The following is a 22,247-nucleotide window of genomic DNA, read 5'->3' on the forward strand; positions in this document are numbered from 1 at the left end:
GGAAACATTTGATTGGAATAAATGTAAACACAGAAGCTTGTGGGGATTATCCAATTAAATCCATAGTAGAATATGGTGCCTTGGCCTGCTGGGGATGGCAGTTAGGGAAGGGTGGGTGGGGGGAAGCCCCCTTTCCATTAGATCCGACCACCATGTGATTCTTTCTCAGGAGAACCTACATCTCTTGCCAGCTCACCACTTCTAAGTACTGAGCCCTTATTGTTATGAATGGGCCTGTTGACTTGCTGTGCATGCCAAAAATCCCTTTGTGTGCATTTAGTATGACTGGATTACAATAACATATAACCACAACAAATACTCTTAAAATTGAAAATGTAGCCAAGAGCCTTTGAATCTTGTCCCTCTCTACTGATATCCCCTTCTCCCTGCTTCTGCTGTACCCACTCCCTACCATAACTTCCTGATCCTGCTGTTCCTTTTTTAAATACGTTTTCTTGGGAATGTTTCATTTTTTCACACTGTTATTGCTGAGAGTGAAACTAGGTTCTGATGTCCAGACAGGCAAGGGCTTAGAACAACAAACGTTTTCTTTTACAAATCTGAAACAAACAAAAATGGCTTTTTAAGAACTTTGCAGAATAGCAAGTGAAAATTTAAAAGATGGGGGAAAGGTAACAGTAGATACTAAGCTAATCTAGAAATTTAAGAAATATATGGAAGATGAAATAATAAAAAACTATATAACTTAGTTGTTGCTGGAAAACGTAAAGGAAGAGACAACAGAGGAGCTAAGGGATGGGAAGGGAAAAAGGGGCACACACAGCAAGAATTCCCCGCATGTCCAACTAATGAATTTATTATAATCTTTGGCAGAACAGTATTTTGGATAAGATTGAAAAAATAAAAATACTGGAAATCTGATATGGGCAGAGGAATCCTATGGAGGTTGTGGAGTGGGAGGGGAGAGTCTGGCAGAGGAACTGCCACTGCCTAAGCCCTTCTAGGTTCATGCCGATCAGGGCAGGATGTGTGTGGATCTAAAGCCTCCCCTGATTTATTTCCAATTGTTGTAGCAGCAATGGCATAGGAGCGATAGTGGCAGAGCTTTCTGCCTCTGCAACAAGAAGGCCTCTGGTGGTGGACTTTTGGTGGAAAGGTAGGTCTACGTGGCCCCTCAACCATCCTCTCTGGTTGCTTAAGATTGTTCCCTAATTGTAATGTTTAAAACAAGCAGAAAAATGATATGAAAACACATATGACGCACTTGAAAGCAGTGGGTGCTGAATTAAATGTTCAGGAAGGTTTTTTTTAAACCACCGTAGAATAGAGGAACCAATCTGATGACTCGCACTGAAAAAACCAAGAAATGCACAATATTCAGCATGAAATGTCTTCATTTTAAGGGCCAGAATTAACCTGATGCATCACGGGAACTCTATAATATGAGAAACATGTTTTCTTTTTTCAAAGAACCAAAAAATGTTTGAAAATGTATATACAATGTGTTCAGTACTTTCCCCCAAAAATGTTTCATGTTGTTGAAAGTTGAGATTTCAGGAAAATGTGAGTAAAATGAAAAAAGCTAAATACAAAGGAAAATATTAATAAGAAATAGATACAAATATAGTTTTGGTATCTCAGATACATAAACAAGGATAATATATAAATACATAAAAGGCCGAGAAATAATATTCTTTCTTTCTTTCTTTCTTTCTTTCTTTCTTTCTTTCTTTCTTTCATTCATTCATTCATTTATAAACAATATTTATATACTGCTCCACGTCAGAAGATTTCAGAGCAGTGAACAACAAGGTAAAAGAATAAAACACCAGGTTAAAAGAGGTAAAACATTTTTTAAGGTTTTAATAATAATAAACAATCATTAGTTATTAACTTTTAAGAAGTAGCAGAAAATAGTGTGCATTAATAAAAGTTTAAAATGAGAAATTTGTTTCATTCAATAATACAGAAAAGTCAAGGGATGTGCCTTGCTACGTCGATCATCAAAGTATGTGGCTTAAAAGTTTGAATTCACCACACACCTCATGAAAACATTTTTCATGGGCTCCACTTTTATTTCTGTAGTATTTTATTTCCAAGTACCATCCATGTACAGTACATTGTAGCAGTGCCCAAGACATCTCGTCAGAAATTGACCTGAGAAGCTCAGACATCTTAATGGTTCTAGCCATCAAGGTCATAGAGCTGTGTAGAATGTAATGATAAAGGCTTGGAAGCAAAAAGAGCAGCAAAAATGGAAGCTTGTACATAAGGGTCTGAAGGACGTGAGTGGAAGGAAAGTAGCTGTTAGCACTGTAACGGAAATGTTTGTGTGCTGTCTCCTGCACACGAGTTCATGCAGTGATATAATAGGTATACTGTAATAGCACTTCTTATGCTTCTGGTGGCTCAACAGGTGCGTGATCAGAACATCATTGGATTTAGTTTATTTATTTATTTCATTTCATTTCATTTCTATACAGCTCAATAGCTGAAGCTCCCTGGGCAGTTCGCAAAAATTAAAACCACGAAGTGCAGCATAAAACAATATAAAATATAAAAGCTTAAAACACAGTATAACAGTACAACCAGAATAAAACCTAGCAGCAATGCAGAGATTTAAAATGCAGATTTAAAACACCAGAGCTAAAAGATTAGGAAGCTAAAATGCTAAAATACTGGGAGAATAAAAAGATCTTCATCTGACGCCGGAAGGAGAACAACGTAGGCGCCAGGTGAACCTCTCTAGGAAGCTCATTCCATAGCCGGGGGGCCACAGGCAAAAGGGCCTTCCTGCTGGTAGCCACCAGCCTACCAGCTGGTGGCCACCAGCCTACCAGCCCTTGGTGGGGGCTCCCGAAGAAGGATAATCTTATGGGAGGAGGCGATCCTTCAGATAACCTGGCCCCAAGTAGTTAGTTTCACAGTGACTGAGAAAGTGTAAGGTATAAAACAACCCTACTGTGATGGGATGACCTCTTTTGCATGTGGAACAACCCCTTTGGATCCAGCCCATGCTTTTTTTCCAACTCTCTTGATTTCTGTGCTTTATGGATGAGAATTTTTCGAAGACTTTTCCTTTTTTTCATCCTTCAAAGTTTTGGCTTGAATGTTTAAAGCCTGGTGTTTCCCCATGTTTATAAAACCAGTCATAAAAACGAAATGGCATGTTCGATGACTTTTGCAGATTGGCTAGCACTTTCTGGTTCATCATATTTCTATGGGGGCATTCAGGCTAAACAAGATGCCTCTCCCTGGTAGGGGAAATGTGTTGTTGTAAAGCTGCAGTGATCTGGTTGCAAGCATTGTCAAGGGCACTTTTGAAAACAAAACCATTCATAATTTCAAAACCATTTGCATATGTACCTTGACACTATATGCAAAATAAGCTGGATATGATATACTTGATTTTTGCTGGAGGGGGCAATTAAAAGGGATATTATGGGACGACATTAAGCCTTTTTATTATTTCATTAGCATAAATTGTTTCAGTTTCCCCTTTGCAGTTACCTTGATATCCGGCCCCCAGGAAGTAGTGGTATGTGTAAGAGGCCATCTGGCTCAGTGATCTACGTGAGTCTGTTATATAAACTCAAGCAATAACTAGAGTGGATAACTAGTTTTGCTTATGTTGACAATCTGGGTATATTAGAATGGTTTCACTTCTGCAGAGTTCCACTTACATTCTGTGCCTGCCCCTTGCCCTCACTCTTGCAAACAATGATGTGAGGTTTTAATTGAAAGCAAATCTCACGGAGGACTACACTTGCCCTGCCCCCATGTAAATACTCAGGGTACAGACAGTCCCCTTCGGCTTTAGGAGCTAGATTCATGGAAGTGGATCTGCATATGGAGGAGACCATCGATCAGTTCTTAGCATACAGGATGTCCCAGGGTTTCTCCATTTAAAAGGATAGCAGGTTCCTTTGACTCTCCCTCATCTCTCAGGTATGTATAGTGCTTGGCAACACACCTGGCCATTACATTTAATGGGAGGAAGATACACTCCTCCCATATAATTATCCAGTGGCCCTGCTTGCAGTATGCTTTTGGTACTTATACCTGGAGAGGGAGTGGGCTGTATGGGGCTCACCTCCCATACACACAGCTGCATGTGTGTGAGGAGATGGATAGTGGCTCCTAGGGTGAATCGTAAGATTTGGCCCTGAGATTTGCTTTTGCTATGGGCAGGAAAGCTGCGGAAGTGTTGTTTATCTTTTGAGCTTCAGCCTTCCCCCAGCTTCTGAATATAGGAATTGTTACGTTTGGGAGGTACGAACTCTCCCTTCCTCACTTTAATGCCCGCTATGAATCCTCTGTTTTTGTGAATGTTTCCACTGTGTATACAAGTAAGCTGGGCTCTCTGTACCTAAGCAATGTAATGTTGTGTCTAGGAGACTGAGAGGTATGAACTGGGAAGTACCCAGTTTGAATCTTGCCTCTGCCCTGAACTCACTAGGTAGCTTTTTACTCTTTAAGTTTAGAGCAAGCCTCTCTCAGCCCTATTTGCAATATGGTGGCGATAACAATGGCCTACCTTGCAGGATGGTTGTAAGAATTACAAAACGACGATGCATTGAAAGCATTATGAACATGAACGCATTAAGTTTTCATATCATCATCATCATCATCATCATCAAAATCCTGTTCCAAGAGAAGCAGAATTTGCAAATGAAACTAATTCATATATATTTCTTCATTTTGCAGAATTATGCTTCTATTAGTTATAGAATAGTTAGGGAAGGAGCATAGACACCCTGCCCCTTGATCATAGAATCATAGAATTGGAGAGGATCTTATAGCGGCTGTCTTGTTCAGTGGTACCCCCCCCCCAATGCAGGAAATCCAGAGCTAGAGAATCCCCAACAGATGGCTGTCCAGCTTCTGCTTGAAGACCTCCAGTGAAGGAGAGCTCCCCGCCCCCTTAAATAATTGGCTCCATTGGCAAACAGTTCGTCCCGGTAGGAGCTTTACAAGAAATTACTTAACAATCAGAGCAGTACGATTGTAGAACCAAGTTCCTTGGGGAGTCGTAGTTTCTTCCTCACTGAAATCCTATTCAGCCCCCCCCCCGCCCAGCTTCAGAAGGTTTACCAGAAGCCGTTTAATCTCAGCTGTGCTTGTGTGTTTTCCCAGAATGAAAACTGAGATTTTCAGGATGTTGAATGTTGTGCCCAGTACCAAATTCTTTGCTGTCTTTGCACTTGTGCGCTTTCAGCCCTGCATATATGTCAAGATGGTCCTGCCAGTTGACCAAATAGAAGACTGTGGTTTGGAACTGGTGGTGGCTTTGTGCCAATGAAACAGCATCCACCAGCTAAATTGATTTCCCCATGTTCCTGCAGCCCTCCATGCCCCTCAAAAAATGGGGTATGGCAGGCTTCAGGAAGAGGACAGGAAGGGAAAGTTCTTTTGTGCAAGTGGAATGCCGCTCACACAGTGTTCGATGTCACCCTTTATGATGCCTTTAACATAATTTTTCCATACTACTTTTACAATTTTCTGTAGTTTTTTGTGAGTAGCGGAGATTTATCGCAGTGTAATGCTGTGTGTGTAATAGTGGCCCAGTTTGCACATAACGACAACTCATAGGTTGTTTAAACCATGGATTGTTGCGGCTGTGAGTGACGTCTGAAAATTCCTTTATTGTTGAGGGACAAACAACCCAGAATTTGAACCCATGGCTTATTGTTGGGTTAAAACTCTGGGTTGTTTGTTCCTCAACAACCCAGAGTTTCAGGTTTAGACGTTGTATCTAACATCCCAGGAACAGGGCATTCCTGGTTTGTTGATAAAAGTGGATGCGAAGTGGAAGTGGCGACCATGTGGGAAGCAGTACGCTCCTGCTTGGCCCTGCCAATTCGTCATAGTTTTGCTTGATAATACGTAGCAAAAAATAGTCTCTTATTTAGTGTGGTGTTTATCTGGAATTTTCTTCGCATATGAACACAAGAAAGCTTCCTTATGTGGAGCCAGACCGTTGGTTCATCCAGCCCAACCTTGTCTACTCTGACAGAATCTGTCCATGATCTTGGAGAAGGTCTTTCTTAGCTCAGCCCACCTGGTCTCCTTTGATGACAAATGGTAGGGGTTTTATGTGGGGATCTATGCATGCAGGGCATGTGTTTTCTACTATTGAGCCATGACCCCCTCCCTCTCCCATGCTAATCTTTTTTTGATTGATTTGATTTTATACTTAATGAAGAGTGATTTGCTGACTTCTCTCTGACCCAGTGCTATGCACTTCTGCACCATTTTGGGTGAATTACGTGCAGGGACTTGTGCTATAATCTTTACAGGAAAATGTTTTGAGATTGCTTTTGTAAGCTCTTGCAGTGTGGACCCAGCAAAATACATGGAAGAGGCTGTGCTTTTCAAAACTTATCCTCATGCAACGTTCCTGTAAGGTAGGTTAGATTGAAAGCGAGGGCCAAATCTACTGTGACCTGGGAGGATGGTGGTCAGGATCTCTCACAGTTTCTAAAAAGAATTAGTAGCAGCCATTAATGTGAACTTTGGATCAGGGTGCTAGGAGTTTAACCGTTCGCACTGCAGGGTTTTCCCATTGTGAATATCTCCCTCCTGTAAGGGTTTTGCCCCCTGGGAGAAAAATGTAAAGGCAGCATGCATGACTCCAGGACAATTCAAATCGGCAAAATGGCAAAGGGTTAATCTTTAAAGTTTAACTTTTAAAGCAGTGGTTTAACCCCTGGCACCATAGCCTTAATTTGAATCACGTGCCCTCCAGCAGCTGCTATTAATAGGGGAAGGGAGCAATTTGGATTGAGAAAATGGAGCAGGAGGAAGGGTCGGAGTATTGATCCAAATTCCCCCCCCCCACAGCTATTAATATTTTTAAAACCTGCATGAGGCTCTGACCACAGATCTCCTTTGTCAATCTGTTGACAGGCCCAAGGTCAGCCAATGTGCTTCATGGCTGAGGCAGGATTTGAATCCAGGTCTCCCCAGTTGAGGGCCAACATTTCATACAATATATACAAATTAAGGTCAATTTGTGAACAGAGCTAAGCACCAGCAAGAAGAAACAGTGCTGTGTATTCTTGCTGGTGCTTAGCACAGTTCACGAATCTGACCTTAATTTGTTGTTTGGAATGGGCACAGACCTCCGTTGTGTTGATCTAAATGGTTTGAACTTTTCTGCCCATATGTATATGGTTTGATTAAAAACAAGGAGTGGTTCAGCAATTGCTGCAGTTCCCAAGAGAGAGAGCTCTGTGAAAAAGCTGAATGTAGTTTTTGAACGGTACTCTGCGACATGTGGCTAAAACAATATTTGGCTTGCATAGCATTTTCCAGGTGGAATGTTTAATGTTTATTTTAATAAAGGAGAATTTAATTGAATGTGTCAGCAGTGGGGGAAGGGAGATGTTATATGAAAGCTGACTTTTGTTACTTTGCTAAATTATTCACTTTTCTAAACCCTGCACGTTTCCCTTTCTAAGAACATTTGTATGACTGATAAAACAATGAAGTGGTATTTTTTTACCTTCATGGATTTGTCCTTGTCTAGTCCCACAAAATAAAGTGATCCTGTCAATTGCATCAGCATCTAGAGATTGGTATCAGTCTATTTAAATCTTACTTTAAACCCTTGCTTTAGCTGCCTGGTGCATTGGACCTCCTATTGTGTAATAATGTCGACATTCCAGTAATTTTGATGGGTCATAGCTGGGGCTGTGCATACTTCACAATTAAAAACAAGAAAAATTACGTGATCATGCATTTGAAATTCTGTGTTGGGAGAAGCTGAAACCTGTACAAAATTATCCAAACTGAACAAAGCATTTATCTTATTTCACATAATGTATTCTGCAATTTTAAAAAAAATATTTTGCATCAGGAGAAGCAAAGGAGCTAGGGCAGGACAGTGAAATGCCACCTCTCTGGTTTCTGAGACTTCAGCAGTTGTTGTGCACAGAGTTTCCAGTGCACTGGGAATTCCCCAGTACTTGATCCCTTCTAGGAAAGGGTATAAAGTGATTAAAAGGATCTGTACCTGCAAGAAGTAGTGCCTGTTTTATGTTAATTTCATCAGTGTTGGCATTCTTCTTTGTGAATGAGAGAAGTGCTGATCATTGATGGCAGACTATAAACTAAATAATAATTCTTTAAAAGCTAGCTGGCAAAGTATTGCCAAAGGTAGCAGCTCTGCACTTGAAAGATTTGCTTTGCTGTTGCTGGAAAATCTAGAGGTGTGAGGTGTTCTGTAAAGGATATGTGGTGTAGGAATACTGCATATGTTTCGTGTATCAGGATCGGACACCCAGTTACATACATTGCATTGAAATGTGCAGTGGTGGGTTGTGTAGGCTGGCCCACATCCCACCTCCACATATCTGACTGTGTGAACCAGCCCATTGTGACGCAAAGATGACAATATTATTGTCATATTTAAAAGAAAAGTGAGAGAAAAGTCTCAGTTGCTTTGATGATTAATTATAAAAAATTTGCAAGTTTACCACATGGCCAAGCTCATGACAGTGAAGGTTATGGACTCTTCCATGGAGTGGATGCCACGCAGAGGCCTTGTCACCTTCCACAGGCTGGGTCGGCTGGTGGCCTACCTGGTGCTGGGTCTGCTATGCTGCAGCCTCCCCTTACACAGCTAAGCAGCCACCCTGGACTGCCTGGCCGTGACCACCTGCTGTCACCTCTGCACTGGCGTCTGGCTTGGCGACAGCAAGTCTGCGCCATCAGCACCCACTGTGGAAGCCACGTCAGTTCGCCTGTTTTGACTCTGACCTGCTGCACTGACTTGGCGTGGTTTGATCATATAGATCCTTCTAGGCTGGAAGGGAAGGAGGTGACCTCCCTGGGCTGAGAGCTCCAGAGACACATCTTGGTTGAAGAAGCTGCTACGCCTTTCCTGGCTGCTTTTCAAGAGGTGCTTAAATGCACTTCAACAGAAGAATCTCTGGAATCAGTAGGTACCTGCAGCCCCTATTTAAGAGAATGATTTGTGCTAATTTCTAGGCGCTCCTAGGAACACAGAGTGCTTTTCCCAACCGAAGATATTGAAACTTGAAAAAAACTTTATGGTTTGTGTATGATGGTTATCTCCTACAGTGTAAACTTAAAATATTGGAGATTCCCTCCCCAATGAATCCTGGGGACCTAGCTCTCTGTGGGGAAGAACCGAAGAAGTCCAAAGTTCTCCCAACAGAGAATTTTCAGCACCTCCAATAAAACCAGGAACCTGTGCCAGTTAAACTGGATTAAAGCCTAGGTTTTGGCACAGTTGAAATGTCTGTTTGTTTCAGTTAATTTACATAAAATGAGTTCATGTGCCTTTAAATGTATGCTACATCTGAACATTAAAAAAAGGATACAGACTCTTCCATAAGTGGCAATTTGAACATTTGAACTTGCCCCTAATAATAATACTTAACAATGAACCAAAAACAGTTAGGAGCAGAACTTTAAAAGTGAAACAGGCCCTGCCTGAAGGCTTACAATCTAATCAGAGACAAGCCTGATTAAGGAGAGAAGGGAAGGAAGGTAAATGGGGCGGGAGGGGCTTTGGCACCGGTTCTCATTTGTCCTGCAAGTAGAAGATTGGACCAAGTTGTTTTCACTAGGATTTAGCCAACAGATGGCTCACCATGTGAACTTTCTGTAGACAGGAATAGCTGCAGCTGGTGATGGAAAACATGAGGGATGGACCCCCTGTACGTTTGACAAATGGGCCTTAATTTTATTTTCCACATATGCTGGAGTGTGTATCATTTCAGAGATGGAGAAACTGATGAGAATGTTCCTGTATCACTGTTAAAAGAGGGTGTTTCTTCCTAGTGGGGGCAGGATACAGATGTGGAATGTTTTTCTTCTCTATTATGCCTCCCTTGTTTACAAATTAGCCCCCTTTTCTCACACCAGAATAATAAAGCTGGATGAAATACTAAATTGGATTAATTCAAAAACAATACACAGACTCTTTGAGAACAGAGTTTTAAATGTCTCTATTCAAATCTATAATGCATTTATGAAATGACATATGTCCTTTTTTTTTTGCATTGCATTGTTATCCCTCCTTTCTTCCAAGAAGGTTATGCTGTCATAGATAGATCCCCCCCTCTTCCATTTTTGTTTTAACCAAATTAGATTTCGGTTAGAACAGACACATGTACGCAAATAGGGAGTGTGCTGTGTAGCCTGCTTAATACCAACCCTGTGAAAAGTACACATTGGTGCTTTGGGCCAAAGCTGCTCTCAGTCAGATGGCTGGACCAGGCTGCTTTTCTAGGGGTCCACAAATATTGGCTTGTCAAATCTCAGTGTAAGTGAGATAAGGCTCCACCTTATTCCCAAGTCCTCTGCCCTTGCTAACAGGCTCAGGGAGAGGCAGGGCTCTTACCTCACTTGCATTAAGGTTTGGATAAGATAAGAAACAGTACAGTCATTTACTTATTTAATTGGCTGACTTATTGATTTAAAAAAAAAATCAAAACCCCTTCATGAACGGGGTCCACAATTTTTGGCTGGCCTTGGTAGTGGCCCCCATGTGAGATCTGGGGCATCTGAGGTCCTCTGTCCCTCCATAGAATCACAGAATAGTAGGGTTGGAAGGGGCCTACAAGACCATTGAGTCGAACCCCCTGCTCAATGCAGGAATCTAAGTCAAAGCGTCCCTGACACATGGCTGTCCAGTTTCATCTTGAATGCCTTTAGTGTGGGAGAGCCCACCACCTCCGTAGGTAATTGGTTCCATTGTTGTATCGCTGTGACAGGAAATTTTTCCTGATGTTCAGCCAGAATGTCTTCCTGTAACTTTGAGCCCATTATTCCATGTCCCACACTCTGGGATGGTCGAGAAGAGATCCTGGCCTTCCTTTCTTTGACAACCTTTCAAGTACTTCAAGGGCGCTATCATATCTCCCCTCAGTCTTCTCTTCTCAAGGCTAAACATGCCCAGTTCTTTCAGCCTCTCCTCATGGGGCTTTGTTTCCAGTCCCCTGATCACCTTTGTTGCCCTCCTCTGAACCTTTTCCAATTTGTCTGCATCCTTCCTAAAGTATGGTGCCCAGAACTGGACACAGTACTCCAGATGAGGCCTAACCAGTGCTGAGTAGAGGGGAACTACATGTCTGGAGCTGAAGGAGAAGAGAGAATATTCCCTGTTAGTTGTGCTGTACTTTCAAGCACAGCATAACTGTGGGGACAATCCCCATTCGCTCTCCAGTTGTAAACTGGGGAGAGAGGCTGGGGCCTCTTGCCAGAGGATGGTACTTGCCAGAGGATGATGGAGCACTCGCCATAGTACGTAGCATTGTGGAACCCTGAGCATGAACCCTTTGTAGAGAGCGGTGGAATATAAGCTTTTTAAGCCAATCATGAACAAATTACATCTGACATAGAGCCCAAAGTTGCTGCATCTGAAGATGAGAAGAGCCATGCTGGATCAGACCAAAGGTCCATCTAGTTCAGTATTCTGTTCACACGGTGGCCAACCAGCTGTCGACTGGGAACCTAAAGCAGGGCATGAGTGCAGCAGCACCCTCCTGCCCATGTTCCCCAGCAACTGGTGTTGCCTCTCATTGCCTCTCATACTGGAGGTAACACATAGCCATCAGGACTCATAGCCATCAATAGCCTTCTCTTCCAGGAATTTGTCCAACCCCCTTTTAAAGCCATCCAAACTGGTGGCCATCACTACTTCCTGTGGTAGCGAATTCCATAGCTTAACTATGCGCTGCGTGAAGACTGCAATGATTTGCAGAGCAACCTGCCCACAGGCAGTATCCTGTGCTGCCGCTCCACTTGCACCATTGATGTAGTGTTAGTGCAATGCCAATAGCGTATTCTGGCACAATGAGTTTCCCAGGGAAACCTGTTGCGCCAAGGTACACTATTGGCATCATGCTAGAGAGCATTTGCATAAGCGGAGTGACAGCATTGGGTGTTTGGCAAAAAAAAAAAAAAGACCCTAAGAAATCATTCACATACATGGTTGAGCTGCATGCTGCTGAAGCCTGTTTTTCAGATTTCTGGTTATCAGACCTTATAACTGAGTGCACTTGCGTAAAATAGGCTGCATTATGTTCTGCATGGTGGTAGTTCTGGAAATGAAGAAGGGACCTTGTTGTTTTTTTAACATTTGCCTTTATGATTTGCAACTTTCAGTTTGAGGTCTGGTTTACGACACATGGAACAGAATGAGGCCGGAAGTGAAGTGGTACAGTCTACTGTCAGTAGAACGGATTGTGCAGTAAAATGGATTGCAATATTTAAGGCTGTAGGTGAGGGATGGTATTTTAAAAAAATGCTTCCCTATGTAAAAAACAAGCATAGGCATCTTCCTTGCAGCTAGAAAACTAGTGTGGCAGGGAATGGGCTAGGCCAGAACCATTTCTGCCTAGTGTGTTAGTTTTAGGGTATTTGTATGTGAGGGAGCATCCAAAAGTTGTCTCTCCTGCACCCCCTCATACAGCCTGAAAGGGTATTTTGCCATTTCATTCTGCTGCAGATAGAGATCCAGTCAAGAGTTTTTGTGACTGGTAGTTAGGGGGGGAAATCACAATTTATTAATTTATTTCATACATTTACATCCCACCTTCCCTCCAAGGTGGTTAAGGTGGCATTTCTCCACCCACCATTTTATCTTCACAACAACCCTGACAGGTAGGTTAGGCTGAGAGACAGTGACCAGCCCAAGATCACCCAGTGAGCTTCATGGCCAAGTGAGGATTTGATCTCTAGTCTCCCCATTCCTCCACTCTAACGGTTACACCATCCTGGCTGTCACTAAATATGAAGGTAGCGCATTTATTTCAGAACTGGAGGGACACGGTAAACACAGAGCTCTGTTGTTCTTCGTAGTTGCTTTCTGGGGCCAAGCTGCCTCCAAAGAGGTTGCAATCTTTGTGCTGGATCACTGCCGGATCACAGTCAAGCCCTCAACAGTGTAGAGTTCGAAAAGGACTTGACTGCCTCTTTTCCAGCCTGTTGCTGGCAGCTATTATTTTACCGGAGGCAAATGATATGTACAATCAGTGCATATTTACCTTGTGAAGAGCTGTCGTAACTGAGATAAGTTTACAACATCTCTTTCAGAAAAAAGATAAAAAGAACCCTGATAATGAAAAGAGCACTTTCTGAGTTGTAAATGAGACTAGTGGTAAATGCTTGCTGTATTCAGAGGATTAAGAAGCATAAAAGTTTGATGACGCTTCCAAGAAAATATTCTTTTTGTCTTGGTTAAAAGGCTTTTTAGTGGAAGTATGTGTGGTTGTCATTTCAAATCCTTAGCAATTGAAATTTTTTATTGGAAGTAAATTAACTTGTGCCACTTGCCATATAACATTGTGAAGTTTTGAACTTTTAAATTTAATTGGAAAATAAATTTGAGTATTGCTTCAATGGACTGGTTTGAGTCTTTGAAGGTAGGGGCTCTCAAACAAAATAATGAATAGATGCTATCATGTTACCCATGGGATATGTGTGTGTGCGCGCACGCACATATCTGCCTATGTTAGGGAAGCTTCCCAAATTGCTTCTTAAAGATAATTTGAAAGGGATATTTCCAGTTATTCTAGTCAAATTATTACAGGCCTTAGCACAAAACAGAGTTCAGTCCATGAACAGATCAAATTCATGTTATGTCTTAAACAAGAGTTTTGGAATGAAAAGGAGTTTTAGCTTCATAAAATGCCTGATAAGTTATTGATCTCTTGTAGTTAAAATCTTTGTGCTGGAATTTTAATTTCCTTATCAATTATATGTAGTATTTCAAGTGTTCACAGTATTTTCACATACATTTTGTCATTAATCATTGACTATATGGAAGACTGATACATTTATGACAATAAATCTTTGACAAGTAGTTTCTTATTATCAGATAAATAAGGGTAAACTATTAGCCATTGAATGTACCTGTTCATGTTGTCAGCCTCTTAATATTGGACTAATTCAGAGCCATTTTCAGTTTATACTACGCCAGGGGTTGGGGAAAGGAACAGAGAACACAGTTGGTTTCTACTTCCTGTTTCCCATAACTTTCCTCTACCACATGGAAGGGGGAACATTCCCCCCTCCCACCCCGGTGGTGAACTGCACAAGTTGTTGCCAGATCAGGAGAGTGCATATGTCCCTGCAAGGAAAGACAACATGTAATTATTTTTATAAAATGAGCCAAGCTGCCTGGATTGGCATGATTGTGGATTTCAAACTTTCCTAAAGAAAAATGATTCCCTGATTTTGTGGGAGATTAACTAGCTTTTCCTCCTGAACTATAATGACCATACATACAGATATGAAAATAAATTCTTATCATTTTTAAACAACGTTCTGTTCCAGAAAAATTTAGTGGAGAGCAGATAAACTTACTCCACTTTGCCCAAACTGCAGAGTGGACTATTGTTAATTGTTTATTTTAAGTGTATTGTATTGTTACTGTAATTTTTAAATAGTGTTTTTAAATGTATTTTTAATATTTATATGTGAACTGCTTAGGAATTTTTTTATATTAAGCTGTATACTATAATAATAGTGTTAATAATAGTAATTGTTGTTATTAATATCAACAATAACAGCAACTACCTGGGATGGATTTTGGGCATGTGCAGAGAGCTGATGCTGCTTCCTGCTTGGCACTTCAAAGGCCTCTGAGCATACAAGGGGAGGCCTTGTATAACCTGTAAATTTCCCTGGGTTGTGCTAGGCCTTACCTTCTATGCTCTGCATTTGCTGCACTGAAGGAGCGGCAGTATTATTACTATTGCTCCCCTGGCATGCCAGAGGCTTCTGGCCGTGGGTGTGGGATAGCTCAGGGGCATCCCAGGCTGTGTCATGCCCACCTCCCCGTGTATTTCTGGAACAGACCCAGAACCTGCCAGAAGCATTGGTGTCTGGCTCTGTTAAAGAACTACTTCGGCCCTTACCAGAAATCATGGCTCCAGTTTGGTTTCTGGTTGCTGGGACATACCTGCCCACTCTTATTCTTAATCATGGCTCTTGGGAGTTACATATCTTGGTAACTGGGGACTTTAAATTTGTGGTGATAGTATCTGTGCATTCTTTTCTAACTTTATGTCTTCGCTTGCTCTCTCCCACTCCTGGTCCTAATTGGCTGAACTTGTTTGATGCAGTCATGGCTGTGACTGAATTGTTAGGAGTCCTGGGACTGCTATCAGTTTGTATCAGGATTTCTGATGCTCATTAGCACCTATTGAATCGGAAGATTATACGGTATATATGCCAGATGAAAGAGTAGGGAGAAGTTGTCCTCCAAAGCTTACTAAAGTGAGTTCTTCTTTCTAGCAGTTGACACATTAATTTATCTTCCACTTCTTTTCCACAGCAAAAAATTCATCAGTATACAGTTAGGAAGTTCTTTAGCATTCCCTGAAGGTGTTGCTATTCTTGAGCAGTGCAGTTAATGTACTTTTTTACAGCAAAAATCATGTGCTGTCATAGTTGATTAGGCAATACATTATAAGGTACTGATATAAAAATATACGAAGCTTGATATGTTTCTAAATCTTGGTAGCTGTAGGATAGGCTCAGGTGTTGTGGTTACTCTGAATTATGGCACATTGTAAACTTCCTGGAAAAAAAATGTATACTAGCGGGGTTAGATAAATCCTGTTGCTTCTGTTCACCACTGACTAAACCATTATTTCATAAAGAATGAAAATATTTGGGGGAGGGCAGTACCATTGTTTATAATCTCAACCCTTATACACATAAATAAAGTCTTTCATGTATTAAGATGTTACAAGTGTGGTATGGCTAATGCCAATGAACAGCTTCCAGATGTCTCCTTTCTTCAATTATATAATCCCTCTCCTATTTACACACCTAAATTTTGTATTCTCCATAACAGATAGTAGCTATTTATCCCACAATGAGAAATGCACATAGCCAGAGCTGTGAGTGGCTGTATGTGAACCCAGACCTGGAGGATATGTTCCCAAACCCAAGACCCCAGAAGGTCAGATGCTGGAGTTGAAGGTAGAGGCTGTAGGGGGCACAAGGTAACGTTCTGTTGGGCTTCATCCTGCCTGCCAGTCTTGTAGGGTAGGGTAGGGTGGGGGCCTCCAATTCATCCAAGACAAAGCAATTATGCTTTAAAAAGTAAGTAGATTATAATACTAGCTTTGGCAATAACTCATTCAAAACTCGTGAGGAGGCGCAACCCACACAGGCAAATAAAAACACATTTTTTGAACTTAAAAAATCCACTACATACGCGTGTTGAGTTAGACTCTCCTTCAGATAGTTGTGTACAAATAAAATATAATTTGAACCTAAAACCAAACAATGAACATACGTTTATATACCACTTGATTATAATGAATAATTCATAATATTTTCTGATACATAAAACGTTTGCAAAACCTGTTGATGACAATCACATCTTATAAAATATCTTTCTAACAGTCTGATCCTATGCATGTTAACATCCTCCTGTGTTCAGTGATACTCTCGGCAAAATGTGTATAGGTTTGTAGCCTGATATTCTTACATAATTTGTCTGGCAAGGAGAATGTTTATGTATGAATTATAAAACACAAAAATGTTCATGCTTTTGCCTCTTAAGTGTCACAGCGATTTGAAAATCTTTCACTTGGTACTGGGGAGAGAAATAGCTGTGTATTGCTTAAAGTATGTAATTATAACCTTATAAGCCTGTTGAAAGAACTACAAGAAAATAATGTATGTGAAGTACCATGGAGCACATGAAAGTGTTATATCATTCTTTAAAAATATATATTAAAAATCATTTTAGGCAGGATGGAACTCTCCCAATAATAAAAATAACAATAACAATCCATATAAACTATTACAACAACAACAGAACTGGCAGCCCAAAAATACTGCTAAGAGGGGACCAGTGAGAACAAGTGGGACTTCAGAGCTTTCCTGAAGCACTGCAGAGAAGAGGCCTGACAAACCCACAATGGAAGCTCATTCTAGAAGTGTGGGGCTACTACCAAAAAGACTCTCTTCCATATACTCACCAACCTAGCTGCACTTGGTGGCGGGCAAGGGAAAAGAGTTTGTAGTGACAGCTTCAGAGGGCAGGCTGGTGTACCAGCCTAATCTGCTAAAAAGGACTCTTGACAACCATTTTCACCTGAGCTTCCCCAGTTAGTGCCGAGCCTAGGAGCACCCACAAACTATGCACTTGGTCCTTTTGGGGGGAGTGGAGTCCCATCTGGGACCAGATGTATGCCTCTATCCAGATTGGGCAGTTTCCCTACCCACAGTTCCTCTGTCTTGTCTGGATTTAAGTGTCTGCTGTGTTTGCTGTCATCAATCCCAGAATCACTCGTAGACCCTGGTTCAAGAGTTCTGCAGCCTCCCTGGGATCGTTAGATGGAAATGAGGGGTAGAGCTGAGTGTCATCCATCTATTGATTAAATTTCAGCCGGAACCTCCGAATGACTTTCCTAGTGGATGATGTTCCTCAGAGGCTGCCTGAGTGGGCTGATGCGGCTGCCAAGTGCCATTGCTGGCCCTCCTCGAATTCCCCTTGCCATTGCTGTTAGGGATGAGCGCATGGGGGGATGAGTGTCCCTCCTGCCCTCTTCCCCAGCACTAACAGGCTCCTTGGCAGCCATGGTTCTAGGAAAGGGGGTGCGCAAGGAGAGTTATCCCTGTGTGCCTTTCCCAGCAGGATCGCTTAGAGGTGGGTGAGGTAAAGTCTCTCCCCACTCCCAGGATCAAGATCTCTGGAGTGGGTGGAGGAGGCTTTAACCTTGCCCCCATTCCATCAATCCTGATCAACCGTGCTGGGTGGGTGGGAATTACAGCCTCCCCTTCCAGCAATCTGCTCAGTTAAAGCCTCTCCCTCCATCCAGCAATATGGATCAGAATTGGGGGTGGGGGGCAGTGTGGAAGAGAGAGAGAGAGAGAGAGAGAGTCTGGCCACCCAGCTAACAACACAAGTGGCTCTCAGGGCCGAAAACTTTGCCCATCCCTGGTATATACGAATAGTGAATTTATTCTCTGAATGCTGATCCTTATGTAGCCAAACAGCACCATCTATGCACAAAGGGGAGGAATCAGCAGGCTTGAGGAACCTCAAGGTTTGTAGAAGCTTTTTATTTATTTATTTATTTTAGGAAAACTGCATAAGGGGAAAAACAACCCAGTGAGGAATGGGCATGCCTACTGTTCACAGAATGCTAAGTGTCTGTTGAGGGGGTGAAATGGAAAATTGTGTGTGGGGGAGAATGGAATGGAGTATCCTAGAGGAGGGCATGGCTGGCTGGAACACTGAAGAGGAGCACTCTGCACTGCAGTTTTGTTGCAGGTCCCACTTGTCCTCTTTTTAAAAAATTAAGCGCTTTAAATAAGGTTGCTACCAAACATCTTTATATCATATATCACTGGCTAGTTCATACAGGAAATAATAGTTTTCAATCAATGCCTCCTATAGATATAAGTGGCTTAAGCATGATCTAGAACTGTATAGCCTCTCTCTACTAAATTCTTGGGTCTCTTGTAAAACCACTTATTTCCCTACCTTGACAAGAGAGAGGGTTTAAAGGCTCTTGTAGTAAATAAGCCAATTTTGTCTTTTGGAGAATTGGTTTTTAAAAATGAATACGGCGTTTGACTCATCAGCTGCCACTTTCACAAAAATGAGATGAATGCTTCTATAGTGTATAAAGAAAAACACATCTTTAAAAAGAAAATAGACTTTTAAATGCAGTCAGGAACACATTCAAACAACACGTTTTTAATACACCTCTCCTTGTATTTCTGTCAATGGATAAGGACACTATTTTCTCTGTTTGCTTATCAGGCAGAAACACTAAAGTACTTTTGTGTTCTCCCTGCTGTTCATTCTGTCCTTCTCACTTATTATTGAGCATATAATCCTCTACTATGTTGCTAAAGAAACAGCTTCTGTGTTTTACCTTTATAGTTCCAAGCATACACCATCAGATACTGGTGATAAATATGTAGTCCTTATGACTGGGAGCCACTGATAGCCTTAGCCTCCATAAATGTGTTTAAAGCTGTCCAAATTGGTGGCCATAACTACGTTGGTAGCGAATTCCATAGTTTAACTATACACCGCATGAAGAAGTACTTCTATCTGTCCACTTCGCCCTACCCACTGTTTGGAAGGGCTGTGGCTCAGTGGTAGAGCACCTGCTTTGCATGCAAAGGTCCCAAGTTCAGTCCCCAGCATCTCCAGGTAGGGCTAGGAAAGAATCCTGCCTGAAACTGGAGAGCCAGTCGACAATACTGGCTAGATGGACCAATGGACTGACTCAGTATAAGGCAGCTTGCCATGTTCCACCTCCTCCGCACTGTGCATAATTTTATTCACTTCTATCATGTCCCCCCACTTACCCTTTTTCTAAGCGAAAAAGTCCCAAATATCATAACCTTTCCTCATAGGGAAGTTGCAGCAGCCCCTTGATCATTTGTATCACCCGTGTTCCAGCTCATATCCTTCGTGAGGTGACTGGAACTGTGTACAATATTCCAGGTGTGGTCAAACCATAGATCTGTATAAAGGCATGATGATATTGGCAGTTTTATTTTCAGTTCCTTTCCTATTGTTCCCCAGCATGGAATTTGCCTTTTTCCCCTAAACACCCTTATTATTGCTCTAGTCCTCGAAATTAATCTGTTCTGTTTGTTTTTGTTTGCAGCAGTGGACGGTTTTTCCTCCCCCTCTTTTGCCCTTAAATTCCTGGCAGCCCAATAGCTTTTCAGCACAATGATGATGATATCTTTTGGGGGGCACCTTTTCCCTTCCCTCTTTCCAAAGGTGGAAGCCAGGGTGTGGTAAAATGGCTGTGTCCTAGAAGAGTCACCCCCTCGCTGGCCCTTGATATTTGCCTGAGGTGAATTGCGTCTGTGCATCCATCTTCTTTTCCTTCTGATCTCTTTCACCCATTCAGGCAAGAAATCTTTAGTTAGTTTTTATTATTGTTATTTATTGCATTTCTGTCCTGCCTTTTTCCCTCTGGCAAGGAACCCACGGTGACTCACATAGTTCCCCTCCTCTCCATTTTATCCTCATAGCAACCCTGTGAGGTAGGGTAGGCTGAGGGTCAATGACTGGCTCAAAGTCACCCAGTGAGCTTCATGGCTGAGTGGGAACTAGAACCTGGATCTCCCGAATCCCAGTCCAGCACTCTAACCACTACGCCACACTGGCTGCAGTTCACATCTTTCCCAATCTAACCCTGCTTTATTTGTTTGAACATTCAACTTTTCCATCCCGTGATGTTGAACCCTTTGTCCCATTGTCACTGCCTCTTTTCATCTTGTTGGTCTCTTGGATTGGAACATTTATTACTTCTCTGTGCCCTTTTAATTTTAGGGGTTGGGGGAATGACAAAGAGAAGGAATGGTTGAAGCTTATGAATAGTGTCAACAATGAACAGAGATTTCCCCCCCTTCTCTGATAATACTGGAATGCAAGGTCACCCAATAAAAATGGTTGGCACGAGATTCAGAACAGGCAAAAGAAAGTACTGTGATAGCTACTTAACTTAGAATGCTTTAAATTTATGGAAGGTTGGTCTGTCAATGGCTATTAGCCATGAGAAGCTAAACAGAACCTCCATATTCAGAGGCAGTATACCATTAAATACTACTTTATTGTTTATTTGGTCAGTCGCTTCCGACTCTTTGTGACTTCATGGACCAGCCCACGCCAGAGCTTCCTGTCAGCCATTGCCACCCCCAGCTCCCCCAGGGTTGAGCCCGTCACCTCCAGAATATCATCCATCCACCTTGCCCTTGGTCGGCCCCCCTTTCTTTTGCCTTCCACTTTCCCTAGCATCAGCATCTTCTCCAGGGTATCCTGTCTTCGCATTATGTGGCCAAAGTACTTCAGTTTTGCCTTTAATAATATCATTCCCTCAAGTGAGCAGTCTGGCTTTATTTCCTGGAGGATGGACTGGTTTGATCTTCTTGCAGCCCAAGCCACTCTCAGAATTTTCCTCCAGCACCACGGTTCAAAGCATCTATCTTCCTTCGCTCAGCCTTCCTTATGGTCCAGCTCTCGCAGCCATAGGTTACTACGGGGAATACCATTGCTTTAACTATGCGGACCTTTGTTGTCAGTGTGATGTCTCTGCTCTTCACTATTTTATCACGATTTGTCATTACTCTCCTCCCAAGAAGTAAACGTCTTCTGATTTCCTGGCTGCAGTCAGCATCTGCAGTAATCTTTGCGCCTAGAAAGACAAAGTCTGTCACTGCCTCCACGTTTTCTCCCTCTATTTGCCAGTTATCAATCAAGCTGGTTGCCATAATCTTGGTTTTTTTGAGGTTTAACTGCAACCCAGCTTTTGCACTTTCTTCTTTCACCTTCGTCATGAGGTTCTTCAGCTCCTCCTCGCTTTCAGCCATCAAAGTGGTATCATCTGCGTATCGGAGATTGTTAATGTTTCTTCCAGTGATTTTAACTCCAGCCTTGGATTCATCAAGCCCAGCACGTCGCATGTGTTCTGCGTACAGGTTGAATAGAAGGGTGAGGGTATACAACCCTGCCGTACTCCTTTCCCAATCTTAAACCAGTCTGTTGTTCCGTGGTCTGTTCTTACCATTGCTACTTGGTCGTTATACAGATTCCTCAGGAGGCAGACAAGATGACTTGGTATCCCCATCCCACCAAGAACTTGCCACAGTTTGTTATGATCCACACAGTCAAAGGCTTTAGAATAGTCAATAAAACAGAAATAGATGTTTTTCTGAAACTCCCTGGCTTTCTCCATTATCCAACGGATATTGGCAATTTGGTCTCTAGTTCCTCTGCTTTTTCTAAACCCAGCTTGTACATCTGGCAATTCTCGTTCCATGAATTGCTGGAGTCTACCTTGCAAGATCTTGAGCATGACCTTACTGGCATGTGAAATAAGTGCCACTGTTTGATAGTTTGAACATTCTTTGGTGCTTCCCTTTTTTGGTATGGGGATATAAGTTGATTTTTTCCAATCTGGTGGCCATTCTTGTGTTTTCCAAATTTGCTGGCATATGGCATGCATCACCTTGACAGCATCATCTTGCAAGATTTTAAACAGTTCAGCTGGGATACTGTCATCTCCTGCTGCCTTGTTTTTAGCAATGCTTCTTAAGGCCCATTCAACCTCACTCTTCAGGATGTCTGGCTCTAGCTCACTGACCACACCGTCAAATCTATCCCCGATATTATTATCCTTCCTACACAGATCTTCCATATATTCTTGCCACCTTTTCTTGATCTCTTCTGCTTCTGTTAGGTCCTTGCCATCTTTGTTTTTGATCATACCCATTTTTGCCTGGAATTTACCTCCGATGTTTCTAATTTT

At 42.1% G+C, this 22,247-nt stretch overlaps 1 protein-coding gene and 1 pseudogene across 2 annotated transcripts in view; both read left to right on the top strand.

The window, feature by feature from the left end:
* The window catches only part of BRF1 (BRF1 general transcription factor IIIB subunit), a 276,895-nt gene that overhangs the window by 53,117 nt on the left and 201,531 nt on the right, over positions 1–22,247 (top strand). The window lies entirely within an intron of this gene.
* Positions 1,038–21,037, top strand: LOC146356958 (octanoyl-[acyl-carrier-protein]:protein N-octanoyltransferase LIPT2, mitochondrial pseudogene; annotated as a pseudogene). Its single transcript, XR_014788146.1, has 2 exons — positions 1,038–1,117; positions 1,748–21,037. The product of XR_014788146.1 is annotated as an octanoyl-[acyl-carrier-protein]:protein N-octanoyltransferase LIPT2, mitochondrial pseudogene (transcript).

The sequence above is a fragment of the Heloderma suspectum genome, chromosome 1 (assembly GCF_057233095.1).
Source record: "Heloderma suspectum isolate Gila_16-S chromosome 1, 16-S_ref, whole genome shotgun sequence".
Taxonomy (NCBI): domain Eukaryota; kingdom Metazoa; phylum Chordata; class Lepidosauria; order Squamata; family Helodermatidae; genus Heloderma; species Heloderma suspectum.